Here is a 15,178-nt window from a genome sequence, read left to right as displayed (position 1 = left end):
ATTCTCCCCCAACCCCCACCCAATTCAATCAGAATTATTTTTAGGATGCGTAAATCTCAACAGATAAGCTTCCTGTTTAAAACCCTTCTATTGCTTCCCACCACACTTACTGAGGGATAAAACTCTGGTTCTAAGGCCAGAACACTTGAGTTTGAATCCTGTCTGTACTACATACTAGTGACCATGGGCAAGTCACTTAACCTCTGTGTTGCTCATTTATCTTTAAAATGAGAGTACTGATAGTACCGACCTCATAAGGTCTTCACGAGGATTCAACATGATAATACAAGTAAAGCACTTAAAACGATATCTGACACTCTTGTGACCTTATTGCTCTAAATACTAAACACTTAGATAAGATCTTGTATGACTTGACAGTTGCCTGTCTCTTAAACCTCATCTTGTGCCTCTTTCCCCTTCAATATACTCCAATCACACTGGCCCTTTTATTGTTTTTGTCCAAACTCATATAACACATTACCACTTCATTAAGTTTGCATACGCTCCTCCATCTACTGATTCTTCCCCTTATATTTCACTTGGTTGGTGCCCATTCATTTTTTTGGTTTCAACTTAAAAGTTACTTCTCACAAAGGAGCTGTTCCTAATTATTTAACCTAAAGTATCTCACACTGTTGTTCTCTCTTATTGCACCTAGTTTTATTTTCCTTCCTAGAACATATTTACTTTTTTATTTGCATGTTTGTTTTTGTTTAATGTCTGTTTCCCTCACTAGACTGTAATCTCTATTTTGGTAGAAAACTTTTTTTTTATGTTATGTTAAAAATTATCTGATACAAAGTAGGTTCCCAATAAATGTTTGCAGATAAAGAGAGGCAAACCAGAAAACAGACTCTTAACTATAGAGAACAAACTGAGGGTTACTGAAAGGGTGGGGGGTGGGGGGTTGGGTTAAATGGGTGATGGGTATTAAAGAGGGCACTTGTGATGAGCACTGGGTTTAAGTGATGAATCACTAAATTCTACACCTAAAACTAACATTATAGTGTATGTTAACTAACTGGAATTTAAATAAAAATCTGAAAAATAAAAACAAATAAATATTTGCTGGAATGGAAAGAAATACTTAAAAGAAATGATTATACATCATTTATATGAACCAGCAGGAAATGAAACAGATTATAATGGGAAGGGCGAATCTTAAAGGGAAAGCGTTTAATATTGAGAACAAAATGTGAACAAAAGCATAGCTAGGAAGATAAGACATATTTTAAAGCATATAGTAGCTGACCAGTTTGGCTGGAACAGAGCAAATAGTAAAAACAGGTATAATAATGTACAAGATTAGAGTCAGCTTGAGGCCAGATCAAAGTTTTGTTCCTATAGTTCATATATATTTATCATATGAAATATGTATAATCTTACATACACAATATGATATACTACATATTATTTCACAACAGGATGGCTATTTGTCCTTCAAACAACAAATGTTGAGTCACAAATTTTTATTATCATTATACCTAATGTTTGTTCCGTTTGCCCACTTATCTATTTAAGCTTTTATTTGTTTCAAATATCTATAGTGAATTATCTACTTTTGAAAATTTCACAGTATAATGTTTTCATTATGAAAAGCTATGTAAGAGAGAAAACATGACAATTTAGTGCTTTGTAAATTCCCTTGGTTATAAATGGACAGTGAGTTTTCTTCATAGCAGATTTACATGAAATGATTTTCCAGCTTCTATTGATTTCCAAGGTTGACTCTTTGAAGATGATGGGAGTCCGAGTAACCATTCTTTAGGCATTTCTATTTTGAAGGCAAACATGGGCAATCCTAGCAGTTTTATATGAAAGAATGTTATCTTTCAATTAAAATAATGTAGAAAAGTATTCCAAGTGTTTTTTGCTGATATTTCCAGGTGCATAATGTTTATTTTGTCTCCCAGGAGAAAAACATATTAAAGAGTCCTGCTGCTAGAAGTGAATTGGAGAGTTCAGATAGTCCAGCTTCCTGCTCCTAGGTAAGACAGCACCAAACTAGAGTTATCTATTCTATTATTAAACACTACAGCGGAAGGGGATACTTGTAATATGCTTATTTGGGGGCTCAAGAAATAATGATGCAGATTATCCTTACTGTTTCTGAGAAAGCAGGATATGGTTCTCTTTTTAGGTATTTGTTTTAAATGAGCTTATTCTACTCAGCAATTTGGAAATCACATCTCTTTTCAGGGTATTTCTTTATACCCTACCCTAATTGTTTCCTCTCTATATAACCAACGATTAGGACAGTAAACTTCTTTCTCAATTTGATGTCTTATGCTCCCAAACTCTTTCTCCTTTAGTATTTTCCCATCCAGAGCCCCTTTCCTCTAGAGATCTGTTGTCCAGCAACATTAGGATGGATGATGAGGTGACCAGACAAATGAATCCTGGCTCATGTGATGGTTAGCTAAAGTATTGCCTTTAATGTTTTCATCCTCTTAATGCACAATTGAAGTCCTTAAAGAGTGATGAATGCTGACAACAATATAAAGAGCTATGGTGTAAAACTTTGTATAAAAAGATCTCTGCTTTTCAAATCATCCCACTTTAAGTTGAAAAACTTAGAGGTGATTCCATAAAGGGAATATTTTCATATTAAAGTGTATAATACACATAAGACAGTACTGTTACCAGAGAAACTGCCCTTTTGAATATATCACATAGGGCTTCTCTATAAATACCCAGTCAGTTGCATTGATTTAAAGAATGTTAAATTTTCCTTGGTTTGAAACAACATAAAATCCACCCTTTCTAAAAAATGGATAATATCAAGATTTTTTTAAAAAACCTAATTATTTCCATGCCCTCATAATTTTGTTGGAATGATGGTATGAATTGATATTTAATAATAATAGTACAGTATTATCTATGTTTCAGGTTTTATCAATTTTTTTAGTAATTTTGTAATCATATTATTAAGAATGATTTTAAACAATTTTTTAAAATGATGACAAATTTGGAAATACTTCCCTCTGCCAGCATCATCAGTTGCAATTTACCTGGGAAATATTTTATTATACCAAATATATGTTTGAAATACAACCTTAAATAATAATAATTGATGTATCGATTTAAAAAAAATCCTATTACTATTGTTACCACTGGAAGAGACTTCAAGTATCATCTAGCTCAGATTTTTTTTTAAAAGATTTTATTTATTTGTTTGGCAGAGAGAGAGAGAGAGATCACAAGCAGGCGGAACTGCAGGCAGAGGGAGGAGAACCAGACTTCCTGCTGAGCAGGGAGCCCAATGAGGGGCTTGATCCCAGAACCCTGGGATTATGACCTGAGCTGAAGGCAGACACTTAATGGACTGAGCCACCCAGGTACCCCTAGATCAGATATTCTTAACTAAAATTCATGATGAGGGACGTCTGGGTGGCTCGGTTAAGCAGCTGCCTTCAGCTCAGGTCATGATCCCAGTGTCCTGAGATGGAGTCCCACATCAGGCTTCTGGCTCAGCAGGGAGCCTGCTTCTCCATCTGCCTGCCACTCCCCCTGCTTGTACTCACTCTCTCTCTCTCATTGTCTGTCTGACAAATAAATAAATAAATCTTTAAAAAGAATAAAATTCATGATAAGTCCCAGTCACCACCCTTATTTATGGGCTCCAGAACATGCACCCCCAAAATTACATACAAAATTCTGTTTATTTATGAATTATTCATTTTTCTAAAGAGAGGAGCCCTAGTCCTTCAAATGTCTGAATCTACAGATGCTAAAAGTGTGTTCTAATAATTTTTTTCCCAAGGTCACATACAGTTGCTGGAAGAGCCTCTATTAGAACCCAAGAAACCAGTCAATCCAGTATTCTTTCATTAATACCCACTACCTGTAATTCATGTAGTTTGTATTTTGTTACTCTGTTTTATTTATTTATTTTTAAAAATTTTATTTATTGATCTGACGAAGAGAGAGAGAGTGAGCACAAGCAGGGGGAGGGGCAGAAGGAGAGGGAGAAGAAGGCTCTCCACTGAGCAGGGAGCCTGATATGGGGCTCAATCCCAGGACCCTGGGATCATGACCTGAGCCGAAGGCAGAAGCTTAACTGACTGAGCCACCCAGGTGCCCCTGTTATTCTGTTTTAAATCCATGGCTATAATTTAAATATTTTGGAAAGTGTTGGAACTTTCATGCACTGCTGGTAGGAAGGTAATTGTTACAAACATTGGAAAACTATCTGGTGGTATTTACTAAAACTGAACATATACATTTCCTATGACCCAGAAATTCCACTCTTAAGCATAATCCAACAGAAATACACATGTATGTTCACCACAGGACATGTGCATTACTCTTCATTGCAGAACTCTTCATTATGCCTCCAACTGGAAGCTATCCACATTGCCCATCAATGGTAGAGTAGACAAATAAACCATAGTATACTCATATAACATAATACTATATAGCAATGACAAAGAATGCTCTACAACTACATACAACAACATGGTTGTATCTCAGAAACACAATGTTGAGGCAAGAAAAGTCAAATACAGGGGCGCCTGGGTGGCTCAGTTGTTAAGCGTCTGCCTTCAGCTCAGGGCGTAATCCCGGCGTTCTGGGATCAAGCCCCACCTCAGGCTCTTCTGCTGGGAGCCTGCTTCTTCCTCTCCCACTCCCCCTGCTTGTGTTCCCTCTCTCGCTGGCTGTCTATCTCTGTCAAATAAAAAAAAATTTAAGTAAAGTCAAATACAGAAAGATTATATATTGCATGATTTTATTTAAATAAAATACCCCTAAGGAGTATTGAATGGGGGGGAGACATAGGGATGTCTTCTGTGATTCTGTTTATTAACCTAGGTAATGATTATCCAGGTTTGTTCAGCTTATTAAAACTCAGTAATCTGGGGGCACCTGGGTGGCTTAGTCAGTTAAGCGTCCAATTCTTGATTTTGGCTCAGGTCATGATCTCAGAGTCATGAGACTGAGCCCCATGTCTGGCTCCATGTTCAGCGTGGAGCCTGCCTGGGATTCTCTCTCTCCCTCTGCCTCTCCCCTCTCAAAAAACCCCTCAGCAATCTGTACACTTAACGATGTATGTTCTTTATGCTGTGGCATAATTATAAAAATACATAAAATATTTTTAGCAAATAGGATGATAGTACCATGAACACAATCATTTTCATAAATACTACTATCAGGGAAATGAAGATAAACCAACATTTACTGAACACCTAGTGTGCATTCTTCAGTAAGCATTTCATCATGTGTGACATCTCAATTAATACTGATAAATAACCTTGTTAGAGAGGTGTTATCCTGATTCTCAAAAAAAATATGTGCCCAGGGCTACATAACTAATAACTCCCTTTATAAAAGACCTTAGTGAGCTGATTACATTGTCCTTAAGAGAGAATAAGGTAAGTCTTTAAAAAGTTCAATGGACTAAACCATATGAGCCTTGAGTTCTAACCCTAGCCTTATTGTTCATTTACGCATTCATTTATATGATAATATTTAAGTAGTCACTGTGTGCCTATGTGCCAGAAAGATAAATGTTACCTGTCATGGGACTCAGTAAATACATGTGCTGGTCTAAATGATCTCAGAGATTTCTTTCAACTTTAACATCAATTCTATCATTTCCTTCACTGCTGCTTTTCCCAAACTGGCTTATGTAGGACTCTAGTTTGTTGGCTGCTATTAGGAATTATAGAAAAATGGTATCATGATCAAATGAGCTTGAGAAACATTTCTTTAATCAAGGTGGACCAGATGTCTTTACAGGGGACACTTATAGAAGCCTGTACCATGATAATGTGCACTGAATTATCAAGAAGGAGAATAGAGTATGCAGCATCTCTCTAATTTATTTGATTACAAACCCTTGCCATTTCATGGAATATACTTCCCAAGGAAAAGTTCTTAAGAAAAAATAACTAAACACAGTTTGAGCCACAGGAAACTTACCTGAAATTAAGCTATTTCACATTAATTCTTTTTTGTGAGGCAACCACAAATAAATAAGTTATTATTCCCTTTTATAAATCAGTTTAATTGCAGCTCTTCTACATATTCATAGAACTAAGATACAGATAGATATAGATGGAGATAGATATAGATATATAAAATGTCATCACACTCTGTTCTTCTAACCACCCATGAAGTACTTTGAATTTTACTTCTTCACTATTTCAAAAACTATAATTAGGACTATCACTCTATATAACTAAACAGAAATCTAATAAAAATACCAAAGTGAGGAAATTCCCTTAGTGTGTTTATCTAGAAGATATTTTTTCAAGAGAGGAGGGGGGCAGGGCCATAGCGGGAGGGAAGGACAGTGGGAGAGGGAGAGGGAGAGAGAATTTTAAGCAGGCTCCACGCCCAGCACAGGGCTTGATCTCACAACCCTGAGATCATGACCCAAGCTGAAATCAAGAGTTGGACATTTAACTGACTGAGCCACTCAGGCACCCCTATCTAGAAGATATTATTAATAATTCTAAGATATAACTTCATAATTTTATGTTTTATGTTTTAGGTAATTCATAATAATTTTTAAAAAAGTAAATTTTGGGGATGCCTGGGTGGCTCAGTTGGTTGAGCATCTGCCTTTGACTCAGGTCATGATCCCAGGGTCCTGGGATCAGGCCTGCATCGGGCTTTCCACTCTGCAGGGGGCCTGCTTCTCCCTCTCCTTCTGCCTGTCACTCCCTTGCTTGTGCTCACTCTGTCTCTCTGTCAAATAAATAATGAAATCTTCGAAAAAAATTTTTAAAAAATAAAAAATAAAAATGAAAGAAGTAAATTAAAAATTTATAATTGGCAAATAGTTGAATGCATGAGGTGAGTGTTCTTCATCAAGAAATCATGAGTAATAAGGAAAGTGTGTCATTTCAATTAAGATATCATACACATATGGCATATTTTAATTTTTGAATAAAATATTAAAACACATTGAAGCTTGAAGTTTTTTATACTAAAAAGAAGATTAATTGAATTACCATTCATTTATCTTTTAATAGTTTATATTGGTAGATTATTAATAAAAATGAATTTCATTTCAAATAGTAGAAGAAAAAGTGGATTATGTTATAAAGCCAAATAAGAGCTACTTTCCCCTCTGGATCATCATGCAAATTCCCATGGTCAAGTGGACCAGAAATAATTACAATGGACTTTGTTATTATAAAATTAAAGCCAAAAATGTGGATTTCAATGGACTGAATGATGTGTTTCCCTCAAAATTCATATGTTGAAACCCTAATCTCAAAGTGATGGTATTTGGAGTTTTGGGGAAATAGTTAACTCATGAGAATAGAGCCCTTATGAATAAAATGCCAAAGAGGTACCTAGCCCTCTTTCTCTGAAGTGAGGATACAAGTGAGCAGTCTACAACCTAGCAAAAGGTTCTCACCAGAACCCAACCATACTGGCACACTAATCTCAAATTTCCAGCCTTCAGAACTGTGAGAAATAAATTTCTGTTGTGCATAAGCCACCCAGTCTATGGTATTTTATTATAGCACCTGTACTAAGACATAGACTGTGACTCATTGTATCAGAAGGCCAAGTTGCACCATCTTCAAATTGCTAAATCAATTCTTCCTTTTCATTGGCCACTCCAAGGAAGAGTTTGCTCAGTTTGTCAACCTGATCTTGCAAAGAGCTTTCCTTCACAATTATCTACCAACTTAATAATTCAGAGGTCAGTATAATAGAATTTTTTGTCGATTGTGAACTTTGCCTGATTTAATTTGGTATGCCATCTTTTACAGAAACTTTATTATCATGTCACTGATTACGATGCAAAGATTTAATCCAAATATTTCTAACTAGTAGAAGTTTTTATGCATCTTCAGGCAGATTTTTTCCCTTTAACTTACATTTTTATCTTTAAGGCTTTTGCATAGTTAGAAAAAAAAGCTTCAATAATCCTGCAGAGTTATGTCCTGGGTTATGGCATGGTATTGACTAAATCCTTTTGCTAGAAATTCTTAAAATTCATTTTATTCCTCAATGTTAATTTCATCACTAAGTTTACATTTAATTATCTCGTCCAAATATTCCCTGGTTGGAACTACAGTTGAAATTTTCTCTTTTGGTGGTGAGGATAGTAAGTGTTGCTTAGATGCCTTGAAATATCATGGTCTATCTGATTAAAAAATGGATAGCACTTTTATTTCCTATATGATCATAATGGAAACATTTTGAAAACTGGAAAAGATATAATTAAAATTGATCACTTAAGATATAATTGGATTCTAGTAACACTAGGAGAGCCCACCTATTATTAATATAACATCATGAAATTCCCCCAACTGCTAAGGAAACATTTTGTATCCTTGGAGCTAAAGTGATTTGCTGCATAGTTGGAAAGCAAAATTTGGTTTTGCTTTTACTTTAACCAATGTTCTGTTATCCCAATCTGCATTCGTACCATTGGATGAGTCATATAGCAGCTTACTTATGCCAACCAGAAGAAGGGGGACAGAATTTATGCCCTATCTGAAGGACACAAACTTAAGACAATATATATTCTTTGCTTTTTGGGATCTGGAGCAATAATCTCAAAATTTAACAAAAAAGAACTCTTTATAAGGATGAAAAATTTTTCAAAGTCAAGAAAATGAGGAAATCTGAAATTACAATGAGTTTTAAAAAAATAAATTTTTGATCAATTTCTTAGAAATGCTTTCAGGTTTATTCATTTTTTTATCCTATGTAACTACTTATGAGAAACTGCATTGAGACAAAATAAGTTGGAGATGGAAATAGTTGGAGATAACTTGAAAACTCTGGATGGCATTTAAATCAGCAGGTCCTAATGATCGGAGACTAAGGATTCTAAAAGCAATGGTGCATGTTATTGCAAAGCTCTTTGCTGCTATTTTGAGGAAGCTGCTCAGAGCAGAAGTGCCAGAAGTCTGAAATAGAGTTCAATGCCCAATTTTACTAAAAGGATGATCCTGGAAAATTGTAGACCTGTTAGCTTAACTTCAGTACCTTGGATGATAGTGGAAAAAGTCATTACACTATCAATTTGAAAATGCCTACAGGGGCACAAAATGCTGAATAATGAGCAACATGGATTCACAAAGAACAAAGAACATCAGGCACATTTTATTTCCCCCTCTACCAAATTGCTATCATTTATAGAAAGGGAGGAAAAGATCATTATATGGCTGCAAACACCATTTTAATGTTTCCATATTACAGAATCAGTCTTTTCCATACTTTTCTCTAAGGCTAATCTTTAGAATAGGTAGTTATGGCGTTATTTCAGAGACTCTGGGAAGATTTTGCTGCCCTCCAAAGCAAGATATTAATATTGACTACTTTATTTCTTCGGCTTAAACCTCTGTGACACTACTAATAGGCTGTGTTACTTTGAGAAAATTAAGAAACATCTCTGATTTTGTTTCCATACCTGTGAAATTTGGAGATCTCTTATAGTGCTCTTGATCTGTTTTTGAAAATGAGTTGCAAATTCAAGGTAACACTTCAGACTGATTCATTAAATACAAGAAGCTTATCAAAAAGAAAGTATAAAGTCATGCAAATACTGTGACACAAACACAAATAAATGGAAGTAAGAACTACATTGGAAAATGGTTTAAGGAGAAGACAATGATGACACAAATGATGGGTAACATGATACAGTGCACCTGTGTGCTGGGAATTTATCAGAATTTTTACACATGAAAGTTAAAAGAGACAAAATTAAAAACAAAATGACTTAAGACTATGGAATGTACAACTTACAGAATTTGAGAATATGATGATAGAATGTGATGACAAAAGGAAACAATGTGTAAAAACCCAGCAAGTAATATTCTGTCTCTGCTTGACATTGACTAAATCCTTACTATGACACAGGGAACTATGTTCACTTTAGGATTCTGTATTTAGAAAAGAACGTTGGTGTTTACAGTTGTTTAGAAGAATGCAAATAAAAAAGATGAAAGAAACCCAAGAGACTGGACAATTTAAAGCACCTTTTTCTTTGGGGTAGTGTGTATGTATATGTGCGTGCACGTGCGTGCACGTGCGCGCACACACACAACAGAGAGAGAGAGAGAGAGAAGCATGTGCTTGCTTTAGAAAATAACTACGGGCTGACTCAATGAGAGGGGGAATGTTGACCAATTAATTCAGTAAATTAATGCAGTAAATATTTATTTCCTCCCCAAGCTGCTTACTATTGTGCTAGAGAAAACCATGTGACATCATGTCTCATTTCATTTTCACTAGGAAGACAAAATTAACATAGTCATTCCAAACAAAATAAGCCTATAAAAGATGCATTATAATCCGATCCCAAAATGAGTAGCTCAGACAATAAATAACATCAGTGTAGAAAAAAGAGAGATAAAGATGGGCCATGCCACACCTGTTTTTCTCAGAGCTTGGATTTCCCTTACTCTCCCTGGTCCTTGCACCTGGCTAATATCAGGTCTCTGAGCTGTTAGAACCTCTAGAAGGCTGTTTCTGAACTATCATCTCTCCCATCTCTACAACAATGCACTTATACAACTGGGTTACGTACCCATTCTGTGTTCCCTCAGCATCTTGTGCTTGCCTGTGGCTCAGTTCCTGCACTGTGTTATAATTGCCTGTTTACTTGTCTGTGCACCCCAATAAAATGTGAGTTTCTTGAAAGCAAAGCCAGGCCTTATTTATTACTCTATCTGGTATCTACTATGTGGCTTAACATAGATTAGGAAGTTAATATTTGAGGACAATGGGAAAGAGATGAATACTGTATCATTGCCAAGTGCATTTCTTCCATCATAACATCTTGATAACAATAAGTTGCCAACAGACTTCTTTCAAAATGCTTCAACTGACAAGTAGGACTAGTGGGCCAAACATGCTGTCATGACAAGTTTATGAGATCATTCGTGATCATTTACGTACATTCTGTTCTAGTTTACCTCTATCTCTCTTTTCTATCCACTGTATTCCACAGTCATAAGGAACTACAGCTGACCCTTGAACAACATGGGTTTGAACTGCATAGATCCACCTATACACTGATTTTTGCAATAAATACAGTATAGTACTGTCAACACATTTTTCTCTTCCTTATGATTTTCTTAATAATACTTTCTTTTCTCTAGCTCCCTTTATTATAAGAATACAGCACGTAATACATATAACATAGAAAATACGTGTTAATCAACTGCTTCTGTTATTGGTGGGGTTTCCAGTCAACAGTAGGCTATTAGTAGTTAAGTTTTTGGAGAGACAAAAGTTATATGTGGATTTTTGACTGCGTGGAGGGTCAGTGCCACTAACCCCCAACACTGTTCAAGGGTCAATTGTACTTGTAGTTCTTTTCTTTAACAATTCTTTTAAACAAGTCTTTTTTTTTTTTTTTAGAAAAACAATTCATTCTCTAACCCTTCCTCTGGGTTGACTTTGGTGCCCTTGCTCTGTGCTCTAGAGCATGCTGTACTGATCTCTCTCTCTTTTTTAAAAGATTTTATTTGTTTATTGGACAGAGAGAGAGGCAGCAAGAGAGGGAACACCAGCAGGGGGAGTGGGAGAGGGAGAAGCAGGCTTCCCACTGAGCAGGGAGCCCAATGCGGGGCTTGAACCCAGGACCCTGGGATCATGACCTGAGCTGAAGGCAAATACCCAGGTGCCCCTCCTGTACTGATCTCTTAATGAATTCTTCCAGGAGTTCCTTGACATAAGGGACAGTGTCTTATTCATTGCCTTATGAATAGTGTTTAGTGAAGGGTTTGGCACAAAATAAGTTCACCATAAATATTGGGATATTAAATAAATGAATAGATTTGGAAGATCTTATGGAGTAGTTAAGTATACCTAAAGAAAACTGATGTCTTACTATACATTGGGTCCCACTCTATGTACTTATATAATAATTCATGAAATCATCTCAACGACATGGTAAGTCACTATTATGCCCATTTTACAAATAAAGAAATCAAGCCACAGAAATCTAAGTAATTTGTTCAAGGTTATACACATCTGGCAAGTGTCAGAGAAAATGTTATTAAGAACTATATCGTATTGTCTCTGTACTTAGGATCTATGCTGTCCATGAAAGATGGATAGGTTTGAGAATGAAAGAATCAAGGCAGAAAAGTATCCTTACAGAATCCTTACTATGAGGCATGACATGAGCTGAAGAACATATGATGTACAAGAAAATTGTTTTTAAAAAGACAATTAAGAGAATTATATAACTGATGTTGTTTTTTAAAAAAGATTTTTATTTATTTATTTATTTGTCAGAGAGGGAGAAAGTACAAGCAGGGAGAGCTGCAGGCAGAGGGAGAATCAGGCTCCCCGCTAAGCAAGGAGCTTGATGCAGGACTCGATCCCAGGAGCCTGAGATCATGACTTGAGCTGAAGGCAGATGCTTAAACAACTGAGCCACCCAGGCGTCCCAATTAATGTTGTTTTAAATATTTATACTGGGAAGTAGTGGAGGATGGACTTGGATAGGTAAAGAGGAAGATTGTAGATTGGACTGAATGCCAAAATGTGGAGTTTAGACTAAACAAGGAGGGGTAGGAACACAGTAGGTTCTTGAGTAAGTGAGTGACATGATAAGATAACTCTTGGGAATCTTAATATAAGGGGATCTGCACAGTTAAGAATGAAGAGAACTGCCGGCCAACTGGGGTTTTTAGGCCAATATTATTGTGGTAATTTTACCAATGTCCAAGGTCCAACTCTTACATCAAAAGGTTTAGAAAATATATGTGCTTCAAAGGTCATGATCTCAGGGTCATGGGATCGAGCCCCACATCAGGTTCCGCACTCAGCAGGGAGTCTGCTTGAGATTCTCCCTCTCCTGCTGCCCCTCCCCCCACTTGTGCACACACAGTCTCTCTCTCTAAAATAAATAAAATATTAAAAAAATAAAATCTTTGTTTCCCAAAGTTTAAGATTCTTGTGTGACTGACTCAAACAAAATGATCAATTAGCAAATATTTTTGAGCACCTATTCAACATCAGGCATCTTATTGATTGAAGACATTGAAGAATAGTAATGGAAGATGGATAAGATTCTTATCTTCATGGAGTACAGTAAATATAATCTGAAAAAGATGATGTATCTTACAAAAGTGGAAGAAGTGGTAGAAAAAATACAAAATGAGGGTCCCATGCTGGTCTAAAAGGCCAAGAAAAAAATCCTGAAAGAGGTTTCAAATAGGTGAAGACTTGCAAATAACAAGAATGAAGGGTAAAAGAGAAACGGACTCCAAGGAGAAAAAAATAACATGTAAAAAGGACTTGAGGTGACAGAGATCATATCATGTTCAAGGAACTGAAAGATGTTCTCTATGACTGGATCAGAGAGGGAAAATTATTCAAGATGATAACAGAGAGGAAGACTAAAGCCAAATCACACAAGATCTTATAAAATACTAAAAATTATTTTTGTCTGTAATGTTATCAGAAATTATAGGAGGATTTTAAGAATTCAGTGATCAGTTCATATGATTTGGTCTATTTTAAAAATCCCACTCACGGGCACCTGGGTGGCTCAGTTGTTTAAGCATCTGACTCTTGATTACAGCTCAGGTCATGAGATCGAGTCCTGCACAGAGCTCTACACTCAGTAGGGAGTCTGCTTGAGATTTTCTCGCTTTCCCTTTCCCTCTCTCCCGCCCCACTAAAATCAGTCAATCAATCTTAAAAAAACCCCACTCAGACTTCTTCTTCCGATAGACTGGTAGACTAGATAAGTTGACTGGCTTTTATAATCATACCAATTAAAAGTGCTGAATTTTTTTTTCTACATGCATTTGTGAGGAAGTAAGAAATACACAGTAAAAAATATATAAGTAAAAAAAACTAAGGAAAGGAGGAAACTGAAAAAGATGATCAAAGCTCTTTTTTTAAAAGATTTTATTTATTTATTTGACAGAGAGAGAGAGAGCCAGCGAGAGAGGGAACACAAGCAGGGGGAGTGGGAGAGGAAGAAGCAGGCTCCCAGCAGAGGACTCTGGGATCACGCCCTGAGCAGAAGGCAGACGCTTAACAACTGAGCCACCCAGGCATCCCAATGATCAAAGCTCTTAAATAAACTTATACCTAAGGGGGAATCTTCCAAATACGGTGAGCTTTAACATCAGTTTTCATGGCCTCTTGGAGTTTAAGAGACAGGTCATAAATCTCCGGTTCCATTCAAGTTAGAGAATAATATAAGACCCCCACATAAATCTTGAACCCCAAAGAAATAAAGCCATTCTTATAGGTTTATAAATAACCTGGCATATTAAAATGTAATCTCTGGGTTTACTTCTGGGAATGGCTGAATAGAAGACATTAGACTAATCATCCTGAAAATAAAAAACTATAAACTCTGGAAAATATATATTTTGAAAAACCAGCTACTTGAAGACATTGGCAAATGAACAAAGAATGAAGACAATAGAAGGAGTTGATAGCTGGGTGGAGGAAATAATAATGAGCAAGTTTCCCATTTTGTATGGCTTTTAGCCTGAGGATAAGTCCTAATTATAGTACAGGTAGACCAAAATGCAGATAGAATCCTGACAGTTTTACTGGTTTGACCAACCAGAGAACAAAGTCTGGGTCAGTCACAGCAGCTGGAAAGTGGAAGAAGGATCATAAAGAATAAAGTCATAGATAGGGAGGTCCAGTTATGTACACAGGGTCAGCCTAAAGCTCTGGCTGACTTTTTTTTATAGTAATGGTTGCATAACTTGGTAAATTTATTAAAAGTCATTTAATTGTAAACGTAAAACAACTAAATTTTATGGTAGGTATGTTATACCTCAATAAAGTTTTTGTTTTGTTTTTTAAAGCCCCTCCACAGACTTGTGCTTCTGGCCATGACAAGTTAACTGTTTGTTTGTTGGTTGGTTTTGGTTTTGGTTTTCAATTTTCTCTTTTGATTATATTATATCAGTTATGGTAAAAGTTAATAGGAATACTCTGGCTGACTTTTGAATCATGTTTACATAAGACAGAGTTCAAGCAACCAAACTAGAGCTAGAAAAACTGAACTAATATTTTTAAGTTTGGGGTTTGAATTTAGACAAATCAGCTATTTGCCTAAAACAAAACAAAACAAAACAAAACCGGTACCCTTCCGAGGAAATAAAATAGAATCCAGAGTCTCTATATCAACTATTAAGAACAAGATGCAAAAAACTTACTAGGGCATATGAAGAAACAGGTAAACAGAACCCTTACTCAAAAAAAAAAAAAA

This window comes from Ursus maritimus (genome assembly GCF_017311325.1).
Source record: "Ursus maritimus isolate PB19 chromosome X unlocalized genomic scaffold, ASM1731132v1 scaffold_X1, whole genome shotgun sequence".
In the NCBI taxonomy this organism is placed as follows: domain Eukaryota; kingdom Metazoa; phylum Chordata; class Mammalia; order Carnivora; family Ursidae; genus Ursus; species Ursus maritimus.
This window is presented reverse-complemented; position numbering follows the sequence as displayed.